Genomic DNA, 21,762 nt, shown 5'->3' on the forward strand with positions numbered 1-21,762 from the left:
TAAAAAGCATGACTAACAATGTATTACCTACAAGGTATATACTATGAAGACAAAATTAGGTTAAAATAATAAAGGTGGAAATGTTTATGCCATAATAAAATAATCAAAAGAAAGCTGAAGTGCTTGTGTAAATATTAGACTAATTAGACTTCAAAAAAAAATGACCAGGGATATGGTTTCATAAACATAAAAATATCAATTTATTAAGAGAACTTAGACATATTAGAAATATTGCATCTATTAACAGAGCTTCAAATTCAAAATATATGAAGCAAAAAATGATAGAACTACAAGTGTAATGGAGGACATTATACCCTGTCTTAGTAATAGACATATGTCTACAAATTAGTGATCATATAGGGACTTTTTTCGATAGTATCAGTGACATGATTATAGTGATATTTATAAAATATTTCATCCAAATTCAGGATATACATTCCTTTCATGTATATATAAAACATTTACCTAGATAGAACAAATTATGGACTGTAAACTAAGTCTTAATGAATTTAAAAATACTCATTTCTTAAATTATGTTTTCTGATAACAGAGAACTTACAAATAACAACCATAATATTATTTGGAGGATCCTCATGTGTTTTAAAACTAAATAACACATTTCTACATAACCTATAAGCACAATTAAAAATATTTTCAACTGGATGGAAATAAGTCACAAAATTTCACAATTTGAAAGCAAATGTTTATAGGAACATTTATAGCACTAAATATATACTAACATTAGAAAAGATTTCAAATGAGTAACCTAAGCCTCCCACTAAGACATTACAAAATAAAGAGCAAATTAAGCCGAAAGTAAATAGAAGAAAAAACTCCACTAAACTAGAAATAAAAGTCAGTAAAATTAAGATAAAAATTACAGAAAAATTGATGAAGCCATAAGGTGGGTCTTTGAGATGAATAAAATTGATAAACTCTAGCTAAACTGATCAGGCATGCAAAATACTTTACAAATTGTATCCGATGATATAGAGAAAGCATAACTTCAAGACCAGGTGAAGTTTAAACCCAGGAATGTCACATTGATTCCATATTCTAGAATCATTGCATATACTCCATATCAACTGGTGGGGGAAAAAACTCATGTGATATCAAGACACGCAAAAAAATTACTTAACATAATCAACTTCTATTCATGATGTAGGAATAGAATTTCCTTAACCTGATTCAGTTCACTTAATATGGAAAGTTAGAGTGCATCTCACTCTATGAAACCCAAGAAAAACAAGGATTATCTGCTTTGGCTGCTCCTATTCCACACAATACTGGAGGTCTTGGTATAGTAAATAAGAGAAAGAAATACGGTCCTGTGGATTGAATGTGTGGCTGTCTCCCAAATTTGTTTAATCCTAATGCCCAATGTGATGGTATTTGGAAGGGAAACCTTTGGGAGGTGATTATGTCCTGAGCATGGAGCCCTCATGAATCTGTTTAGTGTCCTAAGAGTCCTCAGAAACGCCTTTGGAACTTCTTTGCAACTCCTGTGTAACTTTAAAATTACAGTAAATATCATCTGTGCTTCAGAAAATGGGCCCTCAGGAGAGAATCTTCTGGCTTCTTGGCCTTCCCACCTTCCTAAAGTGTGAAAAATAAATTTCTGTTATTCATAGACCACTCCAGCATTTTGTTACAGCAACCTGATAACAACCACAAAAATAAGGTATGAAAAACTCCTCAACATCAATTACTAGGGAAATGCAACTTAAAATCAGGATATGATACCACTATTGACATATTGGTGTGGATAAAATTTTAAAAAGAAAAGAATAATTCCAAGTACTGGTAGGAATCTATTGTTGGTAGGATTGCAGAAAAGGTACAACCACTCTGAAATGCTGAAAACCAGTTCAGTCAATGTTTTATGAAGTAAACTTTGATGAAGTATAACTTAAATTCACCATGAGGTCCAATGATCCCATCCTTAGGTATTTGCCCCAGTGGAATAAAAATTTATATTCATGCAAGAACCTCTTTATATATAATAGCCTCAAATTGAAAATAACCCAAATGTCTCTCAGATGAACAAAGGCATGTCTATCAAATGGACAACTCTCCAGCAATGAAATTAAGGAACTACATGTAACGTCATGAATGAACCTCAAGCGTGTTCTGCTCAGTGAATGAAGTCAGGATCAACAAGCTACATATTGTGATTCTATTTGCTTAACATTGTTTTAAAAAGCAGAAACGGGCAGAAAACAGGTAAATGTTTATAGGAATAGCAGAGTGTGATAAGGATCAGCTGCAAAGAGACTTGGGAAAGTTTTCGGCACAATAGATCTTTCTCGTGGTGATGGTTACATGGCTGTATACATTTGCCAAAATTTTCAGGACTATATTAAATAAAGTATAAATTCTGTGTATAGAAATTATATTTTATTTTTTTCAATCAAATTACTCACCATTGAAGTGGAGATGTTACAAATTATTAAGACAATTTCCTGTTTACCAAAAAGAGAAAGCAAAGGCCATATTTAAAGTAGTTTTAGAGTATTACAAGGACACAGAAATTGGGAATTTACGAGTAGGGATCCTGAAAGACTCTCTGGAGAAAAAGATGATAGCAAACACGATTTGCATTTTTTTCAGAATCCTTCCATGTCTCTGAGCTCTTTAAGATACCATGGCTTATTCTTCACTATTGGCCTGAAAATAAATAAAGATTACAATACCATTTTATGGACAAAGAAAATGGATTTCTCTTTGTCCTTTTTTGAAGATTTCTGTTTCTACTCCATCCAGTCTGTTCTAGTATTTTCATAAAGGGCGCTGCCAGAAACAGCTGAAAGATCGTGAAACAGTATGTTGAAATTGGTAAAGAGTGATTTTGACATATTCTTCTGACAACCTTTTGATTAATTTTCTGCTTCATTAAAATCCTTAATTAAATTAACACAGGGTGTAGCAATATCCTTGACATATTTTGTGTATTAGCAAACAAGGCCTCAAATTTCAAAGAGCATGGCAGGGAAGAAAATGAAGGGCTGTTGAAGCCAGGTCAGTAGTTTATAGGAGATGGTAGTGTTGACCAGGACTAAGCTTGGAGCTTGTTCAAAAGCCCAGGTAGATTTGGGCAGGTGGTTGTAAGAACACAAATGAAGGAAGTCTTCTGTGGGTGGCTTTTCCGTGGTCAGACCCAACCTTCCAGCCTCTACTGTTGTCTGTCCTGTGACCCTCCCTTGCCCCAGTTTGGTCCAGCACAGACAAGATAGCACAATTGGAAATGGTTAAACTCCTGATCAGATCATTCACAGCACCATGTTTTATTCTTGATTTTTTCCCTTAGCACTTACAGATATAGCTTTGTAAGCATGTTTTTTATAAGTGTCAAAATTGAGGTGCCAGGACTCATATTTCAAAAAATTCTAAAAATGGTAAATTGATCATTTTTAAAGCTCCTCTTTCACCTCTTCCCATATGTTGAATTTAGCAGCACATATGCTACTGTTGGCATGATATCTATCCCTGCATTGTGTGGAACTTAAAATATAGGGATGGGGGAAGGTAATAAAAATAAAAACAATATAAAAATTATTAAAACATAAATCCATAAATGTATTGCTTCAAGTAAAATAATTTTTAAATGACACTTAAATTTCATAGAAAAAATAATTTGTACCAGGATCTTTTCTGATATAACAAATATAGAGACAGACCGTGGGTTGCTTACACTCTCCTATAGTATTTTTGTGTGAATGGGATTAACATCCTTTCTCTCATTGTAATCATTGACGCGTGATAAATGCAGGCTTATAGCTGTCTTGTTAAAAGCAAAAGTTTACCAATTTTCTTCATTTGTTAGCACTAAAATACAACACTATGCTTCCTATGTTTTGGAGGAAGGTCATGTGAATTAGTTTATGTATTTCTATGGAAATGTGAGTCACATGAGAATTTGATATCCACCCATCCATCCCTTTAGCCATCCATCCATCCATCGACTCATTCAACATAGGAGAATTTAGTGTCTACTATGTGTCAAGCATGCCTTGGAAATACAGAGATGAAAACAACAGTTTCTGTTTTCAAAGATGTCACAGGTCAACCTAACAGGAGTAGTGATTGAGGTTAGCACATGGCGATATGGCAAACCAAATTCCAAAGAGTTGGGGAAGTTGTCAACAGAGTCTTTCTGGTGTCAGCAGTGCTTACGCTGTATCTTGAGTGAGAAGATGTTCAGTTTAAGGGTCACAGTGAAGTACTGAGGGAGATTTACAAAAGAACATCACTTGAAGACAGAGCTGTATGTTCAAAGCACAGATATGCAAAGCAGCAAGAAAAGTCCAGGGACAGAAAAGGTCACAGACTGCAGTGTGGTCAAGGCCCTGGAGATTAGGAGAGTGGTTTGAAGTGATGCTGGAGAAGAGAATAAGAAACAGTTGATGAAGATTTGTGTGTAGCAAACGAAGAAGTGTGAGAAAATCCCCAGAACTGTGAGAAGCTACTGGAATAATATAAGGATGGATCTAATCTGGTTGAATTCTGACTGCCACATGTAAGTATCACCAGCAGTTATGTTGAAGGATGAAATTAATTTTGGAATGGGGTTAGTGGCTACAGGCAGTGGAATGAAGCTGAAGAAATCCAAGATGGAAACAATGAGAGCTAAACTAGGAGAAAAAGAAAGGAGGGTAGTGTTCAATAAAAGCAGCAGTTTATTGGATGAACAAAAGGAGAACTACTGTTAAGGATAGTCAAGGATACATATCTCATGGGAAGGCATTTTAAAAACTGCATCTCTTAAAGATAACATATAAAACTATCTCCATGGTTACAGCATATAGCCTTGTATTGGGTGATCCATATTGCTGCACAATTTGTTTTACTGGGAAAATTTTATTGTTATAGATAAGAGTTGTTTGATAGGGGAGACAACAGTATCATCTCCAGAAGCGACCTGAAGAATATTTGGCTCCGGTGTGTGGGATGTAGGTGCTATGCTAGTGGGGGAGAGTGGGAATTAACTCTTTTACTCCTTTGACACAATACTGTAATAATTGGCATGCAACATCTGAGGAGACTCAGGCACAGAAAGATTGAACAACTCTCCTAGGATCACATAGGGGAGATGTGAAATACATATAACAATGACCAAAATACAGTAGACATTTATTTAGTATTAGGAATTACTATTTCATTATCACTCAGCTATTGTTCATTGCAGCACTGATCTGTGCTTGAAATCTAGGAGGACAACAATGTCCTAAGAAAGGTGCCTGGAGAGCACTGAAGCCCAGCATTCCGCACCAGGAAGACCAGGATTTTGTAGTTAGTTCTCTGTGCTATTCTGTGTAGGAGCAGTGTGACTTCAGGCCAGAAACTAAGTCGCTCTAAGCCTCTGTTTTCTTACACTTAAAAAGATATTTGGGTATATCTTCAGTAGAAATTATAAAGATTTAAAAATAAATAATTAACTTTTGTCATAGAAGTTCCAGAATCAAAAGAGATTCCAGATTCTCTCAGGTGAAGAAATTTTTCATTGAGGGTAGGGAGAAGAAATTTAAAATTGACTTGAAGAGTTTTTTGAACTTTCTTTCTACTCTACTCCCTACCAAGGATGGGCCTCATAATGAACCACTGTTTCTGGGGAAAATATGGTATAGATCTCAGGTATGCAGCATCAGAACTAAGGCTGAAAAGCACAGCTTCCTTCCAATACCTTCAGTTTTATACAGAGAGGAGAGACCCAGAGAGTAGAAATGCACTACCAGGTCCCACAGCCTCTAAGTGATGGAATTGGGACTGGTTCATTGAAACCTACTATTTCACTGTGTCATGTTGTTTCTCTTTTTAGGATCAATCTTAAATTCTCAATTTCAATTGCCTTAATTTAAAGAAGTAAATTAGTGTAAATAAATACTTCTTAGATCAAGGCATTTGACAGAGAACAATAGATAGAGTCAAATTAAAACTCATAGAAGATCCAAACTCTAAACAGGTTATATTGCCACTTCTTCCCTATAGATAACTTTAACTAATCAATATTAAATCATAATATGCATGTGAGACAGTTCAACAATTTTGTGATTTCAAGTGATGATGACTTTAACAAATCTTTTTTAGTACATTATCCACACATTCATGTAAATTCCTTAAAAAATGTCGGAATTCCCCAGATACGCTCTTTTTTGTTTGTTTATTTTTTCCCCATTCCTAGCCCTCCCTTCACCCCCTCCACCCTTCCTTATTTACAAAGACTTTATTTCCATTTTTTCCATTTCTCAGCATTTTTCCTTTCCCTTCTTTCCTTTCCCCTGCCCCTGCCAATACCCCTACCCCTTTGGACCTTTTCTTCCTATTTTACATTATAGACTATTCATTCTAATTATTGGTACATTTTGGGTATACAATATAATGACATTCATCATTGGAAATTTGCAACTTTACATAGTCTCACTTGGTTCTTATTTTTCCCCCTTGCCCATCCCTCCCTTCAACCTCTCCAGTCCTCCCTATTTACAAAGATTTTGTTCCTATTTTTCCATTTTCTCATATTAATCCATTCCCTTCTATCCTTTCCCCTAGCCCTCCCACTTCCTTCCCCTTTGCCCCTTTTCTTCCTATTTCACATTATCCATTATCCATTTAGTCCTTATTTACACTTTCAGTTTCTCACACCAGAGAAACTATTCAGTATTTACTCATGTGTGTCCTATTTATTTCACTGAAGAGTATCACCTCAATGTGCATCCACTTAGCTATAAATGTATCTAATTTCTCATTTTTTATGCTGACTATTACTCCATTTTATTAAAAAATCACATTTTCTTTATCCAGTCTCCAGTTGATGGGCATTTGGGCTGTTTCCAAGTTTTAGCTATTACAAACTGTGCTGCTACGAACATGGGCACACATATATCACTGTGGTATGATTCTTTTAATTCTTTGGGGAAGATCCCCAGCAGTGGAATAGCCGGGTCAAATGGGATTTCCAGTCCTAGTTCTTTGAGGTATCTCCATACTGATTTCCACAGTGGTTGCACCAGTCTACACTCCCACCACCAGTGGGGCAGGGTTCCTCTTTCCCCACAGCCCCACCAGCATTTGTTATTGGTTGATTTCATGATAGCAGCCATTCTTTCTGGAGTGAAGTGGAATCTCAGCGTTGTTTTCATTTGCATCTCTCGAATGACCAGTGATGTTGAACATTGTTTCATGTATTTATTTGCTATTTCTACTTCTTTGTCTGAGAAATGTCTGTTCATTTCAGATGCCCGTTTTTGGATTGGGTCTTCAAATTTGGGAGGTCTGATCTTTTTAAGTTCTTTATAGATTCGAGATAGTAGACCTTTGTCTGAGGAAGAGCAGGTGAAGATTTTTTCCCACATTGTGCATTGTCTCTTCACACTGCTGGTGGTTTCTCTTGCTGTGCAGAAGCCTTTTAATAAGAAGAGATCCCACTTCTTGATTGTTTGTGCTAGTTCACGGGAAACTGAGGTTTTGTTCATAAAATCTTTTCCTACACCAATGTCTTCAAGGGTTCTACTTAACCTCTGTTCCAACTGGTTCAGAGTTTCTATTTTAATATTTAGATGTTTAATCCATTTTGATTTTAGTTTCGTGCATGGCAAGAGATATAGGTCTAGTTTTAATCTTTGGCAAGTTGAAGCCCAATATTTCCAGCACCATTTATTAAAGAGGCTATCTTTCCTCCAGTGAGGGTGTTTGGCTCCTTTATCAAAGATGAGATGGCTGAGTGTGGCTGGTGTTGTTTCTGCATCTTCTAATCTGTTCCACTGGTCCTCAAGTCTATTTCTTTGCCAGTATCATGCTGTTTTTATCATAGTAGCTTTGTAGTAGAGTTGCAGGTTGGGGATTGTGATATCCCCTGGCATGTCTCTGTTACCTAGAATTGCTTTTGCTATTCTAGGTCTCTTCTTGTTCCAAATGTATTTTTGGATTGTTTTCTCAAGGTCCATGAAGCATGCTGCTGGGATCTCAATTGGAATTGCATTAAATCTATATAGCAGTTTTGGAAGTATGGCCATTTTCACTATATTAAACCTTCCTACCCAGGAGCAGGGGATGTCTGTCCATTTTCTGATATCATCTTCAATCTCTCCTTTCAGAGTGCCATAGTTTTCAGAGAAGAGGTCTTTTATTTATTTCTTTAGGTTGATTCCTAGGTATTTCAGTTTTTTGGATGCTATTGTGAAAGGAATTATTTGCCCTATTTCTCTCTCAGTGAGTCTCTCATTGGTGTAGAAGAAAGCTATTGATTTTTGTGTGTTGACCTTGTAACCAGCTACTTGACTGAATTTGGTTATAAAGTCTAGAAGACTTTTGGTGGAGTTCTTGGGGTCTTCTATATAGAGTATCATGTCATCTGCAAATAATGACAATTTGATTTCTTCATTACCTATCTTTATTCCTTTTATTTCTTTCTCTTGTCTAATTGCCATGGCTAATGTTTCCAGCACTATATTGAACAAGAGTTGTGATAGTGGACATCCTTGTCTTGTTCCTGATTTGAGTGTGAAGGATTTCAGTTTTTGACCATTTAGCATGATATTGGCTGTTGGTTTTTCATAGGTGGCTTCTGTTTGTTTGAGGTAGAGACCGTCTATTCCAATTTTTTGTAGGGTTTTTATCATAAATGCATGTTGGATTTTGTCAAATGCTTTTTCTGCATCTATGGAGATAATCATATGGTTTTTGTCCTTGGCTCTTTTGATATAGTGTATTATATTAATTGATTTTCATATATTGAACCATCCTTGCATCCCTGGGATGAATCCCAGTTGATCAGGGTGTATGATCTTCTTGATGATCTTCTGCATTCTGTTTGCCAGTATCTTATGAAGGATTTTTGCATCTATGTTCATTAGTGAGATTGGCCTATAGTTCTCTTTTTCAGTTGGGTCTTTCTCTGCTTTGGGGATCAAGGTGATGTTTGCTTCCAGGAATGAATTGGGGAGTATTGCTTCCCTTTCAATTTCATTGAAGAGTTTAAACAGTAGTGGCATCAGTTCCTCTCTAAATGTCTTATAGAATTCAGCAGTGAAGCCATCAGGGCCTGGGCTTTTCTTAGTTGATAAGTTTTTAGTTACATTTTCAATTTCACTGGTTGATATTGGGTTGTTCAGAAATTTTAGGTCTTCTTCGTTCAACTTTGGTAATTCATATGTATCTAGGAATCTGTCCATTTCTTCTGTATTGTCCATCTTATTGGCGTATAGGTTCTGGAAGTAGGTATTGATGATCCTCTGGATTTCTGCTGGGTCTGTTGTAATTTCACCCTTTTCATTCCTAATTGCATGGATTTGGGCCTTTTCTTTCCTTTTTCTGACAAGGTTGGCCAAAGGATTGTCAATTTTGTTGATTCTTTCAAAGAACCAACTTTTGGCTTCATTGATTTTTTGTATTGTTCTCTTAATCTCCATTGCATTGATTTCTCCTCTGATCTTTATAATTTCCTCCCTTGTATGAGCTTTGGGGTTGTCCTGCTCTTCTTTTTCTAGAAGCTTGAGGTTCAGCATCAGGTTGTTTAACTGGGCTGGTTCTGTTTTCCTAATGTGGGTATTCATTGCTATGAATTTCCCTCGTAAGACTGCTTTCATTGTGTCCCATAGATTCCAATATGTTGTATTGTCATTGTCATTTATTTGAAGGAACTCTCTGATTTCTTCTTTAATTTCCTCTGTGACCCATTGGATATTCAGAAGTGTGTTGTTCAATTTCCATGTGTTTATGAAATTTTTTGAGTTTCTTTTGCTATGGATCTCCAATTTCATTGCACTATGGTCTGATAATATACAGGGGATAACTTCAATTCCTTTGCACTTACTTAAACATGTTCTATGTGTGAGTATGTGGTCTATTTTGGAGAATGACTCATGTGCAGCTCAGAAGAATGTGTATTCTGATTTTGTGGGGTGGAAGACTCTGTAAACATCTGTGAAGTTCATTTGTTCAAGAGTTCGATTGAGTTCTAGCATTTCATTACTTATTTTTTGTCTAGTTGATCTATCTATTTGTGACAGTAGGGTGTTGAGGTCCCCCACTACAATTGTATTAGTGCATGTATGACTTTTCATGTACATTAGTATTTGTTTTATATAGTTGGGTGCACTAGTGTTTGGTGCATAGATATTTATGATTGTCATCTCTTCCTCTTGGATTCTTCCCTTTACAAGGATGTAGTGTCCTTCTTCTCTCTTAATCAATGTTCATTTGAAATCTACTTGATCTGCAAAGAGGATAGCTACTCCTGCCTTTTTTCAGGTTCCTGTCGCATGAAGTATTGTTTTCCACTCTTTCAGTTTCAGTCTATGAGTTTCCTTTTGAATTAAGTGTGTTTCTTGTATGCAGCATATTGTTGGAGTTTGCTTCTTGACCCATTCTGCCAGTCTATTTCTTTTGATTGGTGAATTGAGACCATTAACATTGGTGGTTATAACTGAAACGTATTGACTTGTCATTGACATGACTTTTTCTTTTTGTTGGGCACTCCCCCTTTACATTTAATTTCTTGTCATGCCAGATGGGTTCATTCTGCTTTGCTTCCTGGGGTTGTGATCCTCAATGTCTGTTCCTAGGATATTGTGTAAAATTCTTTGGAGTGCTGGTTTGGTATTCATGAAGTTCCTAAGGTGCTCTTTGTCATGAAAGTATCTTATTTCTCCATCCATTTTGAAAGATAGTTTTGCAGGGTACATCAATCTGGGTTGGAGGCTGTTTTCTTTTAGAGCTTGGAATATGTCACTCCAAGCTCTTCTTGCCTTGATGGTTTGTGTTGAGAAGTCTGCTGTGATTCTGATGGGCTTTCCTTTGTAGGTGATTTCTTTCTTTTCTCTCACTCCTTGTAGAACTTTGTTCTTCTGTTGTGTTTCTGGAATCTTAACAATTATATGCCTATGTGTAGATTTTTTTTGATCAAGGCTATTTGGAGTCCTATATGCCTCACTTATCTGTATGTCCAGCTCCTTTCCCCTGCTTGGGGAGTTTTTTGCCCTTATTTCTGTGAAGAGATTTTTTATGTCATCTGCAGTCTCACCTGTTTCTTCATTGAGCCCAATCAGTCTTATGTTATTCTTCTTTGCATCATTTAGCAGCTGCTGGATTGATTTCTCATGTTCCCTTATAATTTTGAAGCAATTTTTCTTTTCCTGGTCATTAATTGCAATCTTATCTTCTATATCTGAAATTCTGTCCTCACATTGGCTCATTCTGGTGTGTAGACTTTCAATGGAGTTTTTAATCTCCTGGAAATCTGTTTGCATCTGTTTAATGGATTCCATTTGTTTCCTATGTTGGGATTCCATCATGTTCCTGAGCTCCTCTCTAGATTTAGTAATCATGTCTTGCACTAGGGGCACAACTTCTCCTGTTATCTGAGAAATTATTTCTGATTTCATTTTTTCCAGGTGCCCTTTTGTTGCCAGTTCAGTGGGTCCAGGTGGTTTAGTATCAGAGTGTTCCATCTCATTTCCCTTTGGGGTTGCTGTAGGTGATCTGGAAGTCTGGTTTTGAGACTTATTTACATGTTTTCTCATTTTGACTGTGGTGGGGGGCTGTTAGTGCCTGCACGGATTACCTCCTCTGAGCTAGGAGAGGTGGGACCGGGGCCCAGAGCAGCGGTAGGGATGGTGACCCAAAAGCCCTTTCTTCTGGGCTGGGAGCAGCAGGAGGGATGGTGGCCAGGAAACCCCTTCCTCTGGACCAGGAGCAGTGGGACAGTGGCTCAGAAGCCCCCACCTCTGGGCTGGGAGCAGCAGGACTCAGTACAGTGGTCTGGTGTTCTGGTGTCCTCTGTGTCTTTGTAGTGTGGAACCAGGTGGCTGCCTGTCTGCAGCGGGGTGATTCGGCGTGTTCCGTGCTACTCAGGACCTCTGTAGGGCGTGGGCAGACCTGCTTGTCTGCAGCGGGGTGATTCGGTGTCTTCCGCAGGACTCTGGACCTCGCCCAGATATGCTTTTGCTCCAAATTGCTCATATTTTTAAGTCAGGTCATTAGTTTTTACATAAATAGTCTTTGTGTTTTGGTTTCTAGGTTATTTCTTTACTGCAGATTGAAGTCTGTTAGTCTTGAATACCACTAGCTCCAAACTTAACATACCCAGTATTTTAGAAATATAACCCAAACAGCACAACTTTATCCTATGTGTTTTTCATAACTGATAAAATTTCACCTAATAGCTGTTATCTATTGATAAGATGGGGCCTTGACTGTATAAGGCTCCAAACTCCACTCAATCCTACAAGCTGGAACTCTGACCAGAAACTTTTCTGCTTTAATATGAAGCATGCTTGTTAAAGCTCTCAGTGTGATGTGTCATTTTTTCCTCCTGGGGAGTTCCATTTCTCTCCTCCTAAGTCTCACCATGATGGTCTCATACTGTGGAACTCTTACCCAATTATGTAACCCTGATCACCCCAAAGGAATGAAGTACAATCTTCCCATGAATCTATGGCATTGAACATGAACGAATTAGTCCTTGCTAACTTCTTTATATGACCTTTTCTGATATTGTGCACTAAAAATGTCCAGCTCAGAGACCCTGACCAATACATTAAACTTTACTAGGTGTTAATTTTTAAAACTTCCTTAGTTGAATTTCTGGGCAGCTAAAAAGGGCCACATTCTCCTGATTCATTCTCAGAGTGGCAATATGGCCAAAGGAGCATGATTCAGAAACCAAGGCAAACATTTTAAAGACACTCTGATTCATAAATGGATTCCTCAACACCCATAAATCAGCTAGGAGTAACTCTGAACATTGCGTTTTATCTTTCTCCTACTTCTCCTCACAAATACCAACTGCCTTCTTTTTTGAGTTCCCTAAAATACCCTAAGGAATTTTTGCCCAACCTTAGCTTATATATTCTAACTACTACCCAACACAACCCCATTCCTATCTGATCATTGCAGTATGAAGTCCAAGAGAAGCCTCTTGGCAAAAATGATCTTTCTGAGAAGGTAGGGAAAGAATTGGGCGGAGAGGGACAGATACCCTTTAAGTTTACTTGGAAGGGAAGCCTGGGGAATGGTCATGCATTAATGATGATTGTTCTATACCATAGTCACTTCCTTTTTGCTTAGATCCACAGCAAGATGCTGATGATTTGTAGGGCTGCATTTCACCTTCCACTTATTTATGTTATCTTTTAACTCCTAACAACAGGTTCAGTTTCTATGGAGCTTTCAGCAGTTCTTAACCACTTGAGCAAAAGAGCCTCTTGAGGAAACCTATATACTCAAAACCTGTTTGTCCCTGATTTTAATATTGAAAACATCTAACTTGTCTTAGGCCAATTTGTTTCTCATATCCTGAAGGGAAAGTAGCAAAATATAGACCCTGAGAAGCTGCACTCAACCTTGAACACAGTGTGAATGGCCAGTTTTATTACAGTGTACGTTCTGCAGCTTCGCAAGTGCTTTTGGCTCCAGTCTTTGGTAAAGCTGTTAATACAAAGCAATGTCTTTGGAAATAAGTTTCCTTGATTAAAAATAATGTGATAGAAATGATTCTCATTGACAGTCAGGTTACATTGCTCAGGGTCAGTCATACTGAAATCTGAACAGAGAGGGGCAAAAGTTCAGGGAAGTATCACTTTAACTTCTGCATTTGAGAAAATTAACTTTTTTATTCTGAAAAAAAGAACTAAATTTACATTTCCAATGTTGGGAAACATTTCAAAATAGCTTTTGTGCTGGATTTATGGCCAGATCGCTCTATAAATTTACTTGTCTTTGTAAACTTGTTTTTGTAAGTTTGCATGTAATTTAAACATTTTTTTGTAACACAAACACATTATTAAGTGATTATTGCATTCTTTTTTCTTCTTTTTGCAGTACTGGGGATTGAACTCAAGGCCTCCTGTATGCTAGCTAGTCTCTACTTCTCAAGTACACCCCCAGCCCTCATTACATTCTTAAAAATGTAAGTATGCTCACTGTTACAAAATAGATTATGTATCGTGACTGGAAGAATTCACTGTTTACAACAATATTGTGATCAAGTCATTGATTATGTGACAAAGTCTTCAATATTTTAAATATTTACCTCTGCTTAGCAAAAAGACAATTGATTTTTCCTTTTCTCATATTTTTTCTTAACCCTTCTTTCCTTTCCCCTACCCCTCCTGCTTCCCCTACTCCTTTAGACCTTTTCTTCCTATTTCACAATATCAATTATACATTTTAATCCTTATTTGAGAAAAGGAAAAAAATGGAAACAAAGTCTTTGTAAATAGGGAAGGGTGGGGGGGTGTGAAGGGAAGGCAGGGGAATGGGGAAAAAATAAGAACCAAGATACATCATGTAAAGGTACAAGATCCCAATGATGAATGTAACTCTATTGTATACCTAAAATGTATCCATAAACTTAATTGGAAAAAAAGATAATTGAATTTTGAGACAAAATACAAACAAATAAACAAACAAATCCTGCCCTTTAGCAGCCCCATCATCGTGGGAAAATTGTAACTATTTAGTCTAATGAAATTTGGAGAACTAGATCTTAGAATAAACCATTGTCTTGCATCAGTCTAAAATACTGACCTGAATAAAGTACAAAGAATATTGTCCAACAGTGCAGTGCCACTGAGGGAGGCAGGATGGTAGATACCTCAAAGAACTAGGACTGGAAGTCCCATTTGACCCAGATATTCCCTTGCTGGGGATCTTCCCCAAAGAATTAAAAGAATCATACCACAGTGATATATGTGCACCCATGTTCACAGCAGCACTATTTGTAATAGCTAAAACTTGCAAACAGCCCAATTGCTCATCAACTGGAGACTGGATAAAGAAAATGTGTTTTTAAAAATAAAATGGAGTACTACTCAGCCATAAAAAATGAGCAATTAGAGACATTTATAGCTAAATGGCTGGACATTGAGGCGATACTCTTAAGTGAAATAAATAGGACAGACATGTATAAATACCGAATAGTTTCTCTAGTGTGAGAAACTGAAAGTGTAAATAAGGACTAAAAGGTATATTAGATAATGTGAAATAGGAAGAAAAGGGGCAAAGGGGAAGGGGAAGTGGGAGGGGTAGGGGAAAGGAAAGAAGGGAATGGAATTAATATGAGAAAATGGAAAAATGGAAACAAAGTCTTTGTAAATAGGGAGGGATGGAGGGGTTGAAGGGAGGGCAGGGGAAGGATGAAAAATAAGAACCAAGAGAGACTATGTAAAGGTGCAAATTTCCAATGATGAATGTCATTATATTGTGTACCTAAAATGTACCAATGTTTAGAATGAATAATTGATAATGAGAAATAGGAAGAAAAGGTCCAAAGGGTTAGGGGTAGTGGGAGGGGCAGGGGAAAGGAAAGAAGGGAAAGGAAAAATTATGAGAAATGGAAAAACTGGAAACAAAGTCTTTGTAAATAGTGAAGGGTGGAAGGGGTGAAGGAAGGGCTAGGAATGGGGAAAAAATAACAACCAAGATACATCATGTAAAGCTACAAGTTCCCAATGAGAAATGTAAATGTGTTGTATACCTAAAATGTACCAATAAAAGAATTTAAAAAAAAAAGAAAGAAAATGGACTTTTGAAGTCTATGCCATGGACCAGCTGTATGGATTCAGACTTTTAAAACTTATTTAATCTCCATAATTGTTTCATTATCTGCAAAGTGGAGCTAATGATACTTTTCCTTATAGGACTGTTATGAGCTATAAATGAGATAGGATGGAAAATTCCAGTCATAGGGCCCAACACTGCTTTCTCTTCTGCTGTCCCTATATGAAACTTTACTAAAACCACGGTAGTCTCCTTCCTGACAAGACATCATTCTACCTACCACCTGTTTGCCTTTCTTTCATTATTCATCTTGGCTGGAGCATGTTATCCCACTTCTCCTTTGACTCAAAAATTTGAGGTTCAGGTTGCTTTCTATCTTTTCACTAAACAAAAGATTTTGCTGTTTGTCACAACCCAAAGGGTTCTTTCTTTTAAAACAAATGACAGATAAACCCAGCTGCCGCTCTTTAAGTGCTTTGCATGTTGGATATATGCCCCACATAAATTATCTCAGAAAAATTGCATCAAATTTGTATTATCTATATACATATTTTAAAACCTGAAGTTCTGAGAGGTTGTATAGCTGGTCATCTGCATTTTGGGGATTCAAACCTGGATCTGCTTGACTCCAAAGGTCAAAATCAATTTTCATTACTCTATTTGAAATACATAAGAACCATTCACATTTGGAAACACTTCCAGCATGGAGGAAAATCTTTCTACATGTGTTGGGTCATCTCAAAAGGGAAGAGACTGGAAACACAAGCCACTGAGTCTCCTGGTTGGAGCTCAGAACAGTCACAAGGTACACAGAAATCAAGTGATGTCACCCTGGGGGACTTAACACTTTGTAAATGCAAAGATTCTGAGCTTTATTGACTAGTGCTTTCGTTTGTTTTACGGGAGGCACTAACCTTTCAAGAATAAGTTAAAAAGACAAACTACCAAATAAATGAGCATAGATTCCATTATCCTTAGTAGAAATTAATCTCATGTGCTCATTAGTAAGCTCTCTTGGTCTTATTGTACCTAAACGGGACTCTACAATTTTAAATCATTTTATGCAACACAGAACACAATGTCCTATATCCTTGGACAACTGAATGGGAACTGAGAAATCTGGTTTAATATTTTCATTTTGTCGACTAGGACATGAAGTTCACAAAAAATAAGTGACTCACTCTGACTTATATATACAGTTAATTATGTGTATTTTTCCTTGTGTCTTAGTTTTTTATAATAACCAATACCTCCTCTCCATGACCAGCTGACACAATACTTTTTCTTTTTTTTTTGGTACCGGGGATTGAACTCGGGTCCTTGAGCTTGTGCAGCAGGCAGCAAAACCACTGAGCTAAATCCCCGGTCCCTGACACAATACTTTTAAAAAACCTATTTTTTTTTAATGTAATACAACTAGGTATTAATAAAGAAAATATAAAAACACTTCTATGAAAAAATAAAATGTCAAAACAAAATAATTAGAGAATAATAATGGTAAATACACTATGTATCATGATCATAAAAGAATATATTTTCAATTGCTGATCTATCTCTAAACTCACCTCCTATCTCTCAACTCATCGCCTATATTTTTTTGCATAAAACATTTTAATTATTAACAAAGTATCTGACACTTGGTATTATTTTGAACAATTTCTTCCTATTTCACAATATCTATGATGCATTTTGGTCCTTATTTACACTTTCAGTTCCTCACACCAGAGAGACAATGTGACATTTACACATTTGTGTCTGTTTATTTCACTTAAGAGTATGGTCTCAAGGTGCATCCATTTCTAAGGAAATGTCTCAAGTTTATCCTTCTTTATGGCTGATTAATACTCCATTATATATTTTTTTAAAACCTACATCTTTTTTACCCATTCATTGGTTGATGGGAATTTGGGCTGTTTCCAAGATTTACCTGTTACAAACTGTGCTGCTATAAACATTAGTGTGCATATATCACTGTGGTATGATGCTTTTAATCCTTTTGGGAAGATACCCAGAAGGGGACTAGCTGGGTCAAATTGGAACTCTAATCCTACTTTTTTGAGAAATCTCCACATTGATTTCCACAGTGGTTGTACCAGTCTACACTCCCACCAGCAGTGGAGAAGTGTTCCTTTTACCCCAAAGCCCTGCTAGCAGTTGTAGTTGGTTGATTTTTTGATAGCAGCCATTCTTTCTGGAATAAAATGAAATTTCAGAATTGTTTTTTTTTTAATTTGCACCTCAAATGACCGGTGATGTTGAACATATTTTTTATATATTTATTTGCCATTTGTACTTCTTAATCTGAGAAGTGTCTTCATTTCAGATGCCTATTTTTGGACTGGGTCTTTAAATTTTGGGGGTCTGATTTTTTTCAGTTCTTTGTATGTTCTATATATTAATCCTTTGTCTAAGAAACCACTGGCCAAATTTTTTTCCCACTCTGTGTGTCGTGTTTCAATTGTTGGTGACTTCTTTAGCTGTGCAAAAGCTTTTTAATAAGATGAGATCCCAGTTGTTGATTCTTTGTGGTATGCAATCTAGGTTTTATTCATAAAGTCTTTGCCCTCACCTTTTCCTCAAGAGTTCCAACTTTTCTCTCTTCCAGCAGATTTAGTGTTTCTGTTTTAATATTTAGATCTTTGATCCATTTTTATTTTAGTTTAGTGCATGGTCTAATTTTAGACTTTGGCATGTAGAAAGCCAGTTTTTCCAGCATCATTTATTAAAGAGGCTATCTTTCTTCCAGTGAATGTGTTTGGCGCCTTTGTCAAAGATAAGGTGGCTAATATGTTTGGTGCTGTTTCTTCATTTTCTAATCTGTTCCATTGATCCTCAAGTCTGTATTTTTTCCCAGTACCATGGTGTTTTTATCACAGTAGCTCTGTAGTATAATTTCAAGTCAGGGATTGTGATGCGCCCTGGCTTGCCTTTGTAGCCCAGAACTGTTTTTGTTATTCTAGGTTTCTTCTGGTTCCAAATGAATCTTAGGAATGTTTTCTTTAGTTCTGTAAGGTATGTTAATGGTATTTCAATTGGGATTGCATTAAATCTGTTTAACAATTTTGGGAGTATGGCCATTTTCACTGTTGATTCTTCCTACACAAAAGCAAGGGATATCTTTTCATTTTCTAACAGTCTCTTTGATCTCCTTTTTCAGAATACTTTAATTTTCAATGTAAAGATCTTCCACTTCCTTTGGTGTTTTGATCCTAAGTATTTCATTGTTTATGCTATTATGAAAGTTGTTTTTGCCCTAATTTCTCTGTCAGTGAGTTTATTATTTATGTCCAGGAAAGCTATTGATTTTTGAGTGTTGGCTTTGTATAGGACTATGCTACTGAATTTGGTTATTAAATCTAGAAGTCTTTTGGTGGGGGTTTTGGGATCTTCTCTATAGAATATTATGTCATCTGCAAATAATGGTAATTTAATTTCTTCCTTTCCTATCTTTATTCCTTTTATTTATTTCACTTTTCTAATTGCTCTGGCTAATGTTTCTAGAGCTATATTGAATAGGAGTGGTGACTGTGGGCATCTTTGTCTTGTTCCTGATTTTAGAGTGAAAACTTTCAGTTTTTGACCGTTTAGTAAGATATTGTCTATTGGTTTGTCATAGATGGCTTTTATCAGATTGAGCTACAGACCATCTACTCCAATTTTCTGTAGGTTTTTTTTTTTATCATGAATGGGTGTTGGACTTTGTCAAATGCTTTTTCTGTGACTATTAAGATGGTCATGTGATTTTTGTCAATGGCCCTATTGATATAAGTGTATTACATTTATTGATTTGTGTATATTAAGCCATCCCTGCATCCTTGGGATGAATCCTACTTGGTCATGATGTAAGACCTTCTTGATGATTTGCTGCATTCTGTTTGCTAATATCTTATTGAGGAGTTTCGCATCTGTATTCATTGGGGAGATTGGCCTATAATTCTCTTTTATGGTTGGCTCATTATCAAGACAATACTTGCTTCCAGGAATGATTTTGGGAGTATTGCTTCCCTTTCAATTCCATTAAAGAGTTTGAAGAGTAGTGGCATTAGATCTTCTCTAAATTGTTCCTAGAATTCAGTAGTGAAACCATCAGAACCTGGGCTTTTCTTTGTTGGCAAGATTTTAATTACATTCTCAATTTCGTTGACTGATATTGGGTCATTACAGAATTTTTATATCTTCTTGATTAAACTTTGGTAATTCATATGTATCTAGGAATCTGTCCATTTTTTCTGTATTTTCAATTTTATTAGAGTACAGGTTCTTGAAGTAGGCATTGATGATTTTCTGGATTTCCACAATATCCATTGTGATTTCACCCTTTTCATTCCTAACTGCACAAAATTTAGTCTTTTCTTTCCTTTTTCTGATAAGGTCTAACACAATGCTTCAAGACAGACTATACCATAGGATTTATTTTATGACATACTCTAGTCTTAGGGTTAAATATGTAATATGAAGTAGTGCTGTGTAATATGAAATAGATAGATAATGAATACTTCAGGTCTTTTTTTGACAATAGGCAAAAGAAAGAAAAAACACTGTTTAATAAGTTGACTTTGCCAAAACATGCCAGGTGTGGTTATGTTTTGGCTCACAGTATCAACATACTCTCAAGTATGTTGATTGTCTCCCTAAGACATCAACAGCCATTATTAAGGAAAACTATTTTCAGTAGGTTATATTCTAAGTTTAGTAAATGTTTTGCATCTTTTGTGTCTGCTTTGAGGTCAGATGATTGCATAGATTCATGACTGCTACTATGTATCAATTGGAATATTGCCTCCCTTCTGATATCTGACGTGTTTCACTCTTTACTCCCAGCCCATGTTCTCACACTGCTGATACATCACTCTGCCCTATAACAACAGCTTGTGCTTTGTTTCTAACTTGACCTAGACAGCTGCTGCAGCACTGCTTCACAGACTAACCACCGACTAGGGTGGGAATGGCCACGGTCCTGGGCCGAGCAGTTGAGAGGGCTACAATGACAAAATGGTTAAGTTTTCTATTAAGTCAAAACACAAATCAACAAATATATTCTCAGAGGTTTTAGCAAGAATTGCCAAGAGCATATACTCATCAAAAGGGCAAGGATATAAGCAGGGGTGATTTTTTTATTAATTTATTCAAACATTTGTTGATACCTATAACTATTGTTGGGCATATGTTGGTCAGGCTGATAAGGCAGTACCTTTCCACAAGGACCTGAGAATAGAGTGAGCAAAACAGGGCAGAGGTTGCCTAGGTGCTTGGCAGTTTCACTTGTGTTTCTGGACAAATAAAGAAATAACAGTTCTCAGGTTTCTTTGCATTGCTGGGTTAGGACCATGTGGCTAGTTCTGGCCAGGGAAATATCAGCAGAAAGGATTTCTGGTCTTAAAGCATAGCTCTGTCGTGACAGTTCATGTAGGTGATCCTATTAGGATGAACTCACGTGATGGGAGGCACCTGCATCCCTGAGTCATTGTCTGGAAGGATGTGAGCTGCACAGGAGAGCCAGCCAATCTTTGTTGGATTGCAATTTGAGTGAGAAGGAAAACAGCTTTACTAAGCCACTGAAATCTGAGTTTGTTTATTACTAAAGAATAAACTACTACATTCTACACATGATTTTAAAACAATGGATTTGCCTATCACTGAAAATTTTTCCCAATGTGCTATCACCAAGGAGAGTGCCTTCCTTAGTCTGGTGAATAATGAGATGTTTTCGGTAAAAACAAGTGTGTATAGTAAGTCTTAAAAGATTCCATTCACTTTCATTTTTACTTTTTTCCTCTGGATTTTTCCAAAGCTTCTGTTATTGAAATAGGAAAAAGGATGTTAAAACTAAGAAAAGATTTGCATATGAATTAATCTCTGTGGCCTTGTTTCAGAAAGGAGCTCAGGAAATTTAAAAGTTCTCTTTCTTTCTTAAATAGATTTTTTATTAGTACAGATTTATGATGCATATTGAATACACTCATCATGGGGAGCTGATATTGTGTCTTAGTCCTTTTTGCTTCCCTTCCCCTCTTTTTCTTCCCTTCTCTTTCCATTCCTAGATGACTTTCTCATCTGTGACAGTCCTACCTCCCTATTTCCTATTGTCTATCTTTTATTTTGCTCTTTCAATTATCCATACTTTAGGTTTCTTATACATATATTCACTTTCATGTCAAAGGGAGTTAGGTGAAAATTATTATATGGAGATGGAAACTGAAAAGGAAGGGTATGAGACAGAGCACCTCTGCAATTATATCTGTACTTTGGAACTGAAGTAAACTTAGG

The 21,762-nt window shown here is 36.5% G+C and overlaps 1 long non-coding RNA gene across 1 annotated transcript in view; it reads left to right on the forward strand.

The window, feature by feature from the left end:
* Positions 1 to 4,301: 4,301 nt before the first annotated feature.
* LOC110349663 (uncharacterized) overlaps positions 4,302 to 21,762 on the forward strand; it is a 49,815-nt gene continuing 32,354 nt past the window's right edge. The window contains exons 1-2 of the long non-coding RNA XR_002395805.2: positions 4,302 to 4,516; positions 13,816 to 13,903. This is a non-coding gene — a long non-coding RNA (uncharacterized LOC110349663). The remainder of the gene's footprint in view (positions 4,517 to 13,815; positions 13,904 to 21,762) is intronic.

Source organism: Heterocephalus glaber, unplaced genomic scaffold, assembly GCF_053883595.1.
Source record: "Heterocephalus glaber isolate CG9 unplaced genomic scaffold, H.glaber_assembly_v1.0 deba00001509, whole genome shotgun sequence".
NCBI classification, from domain to species: Eukaryota; Metazoa; Chordata; class Mammalia; order Rodentia; family Bathyergidae; genus Heterocephalus; species Heterocephalus glaber.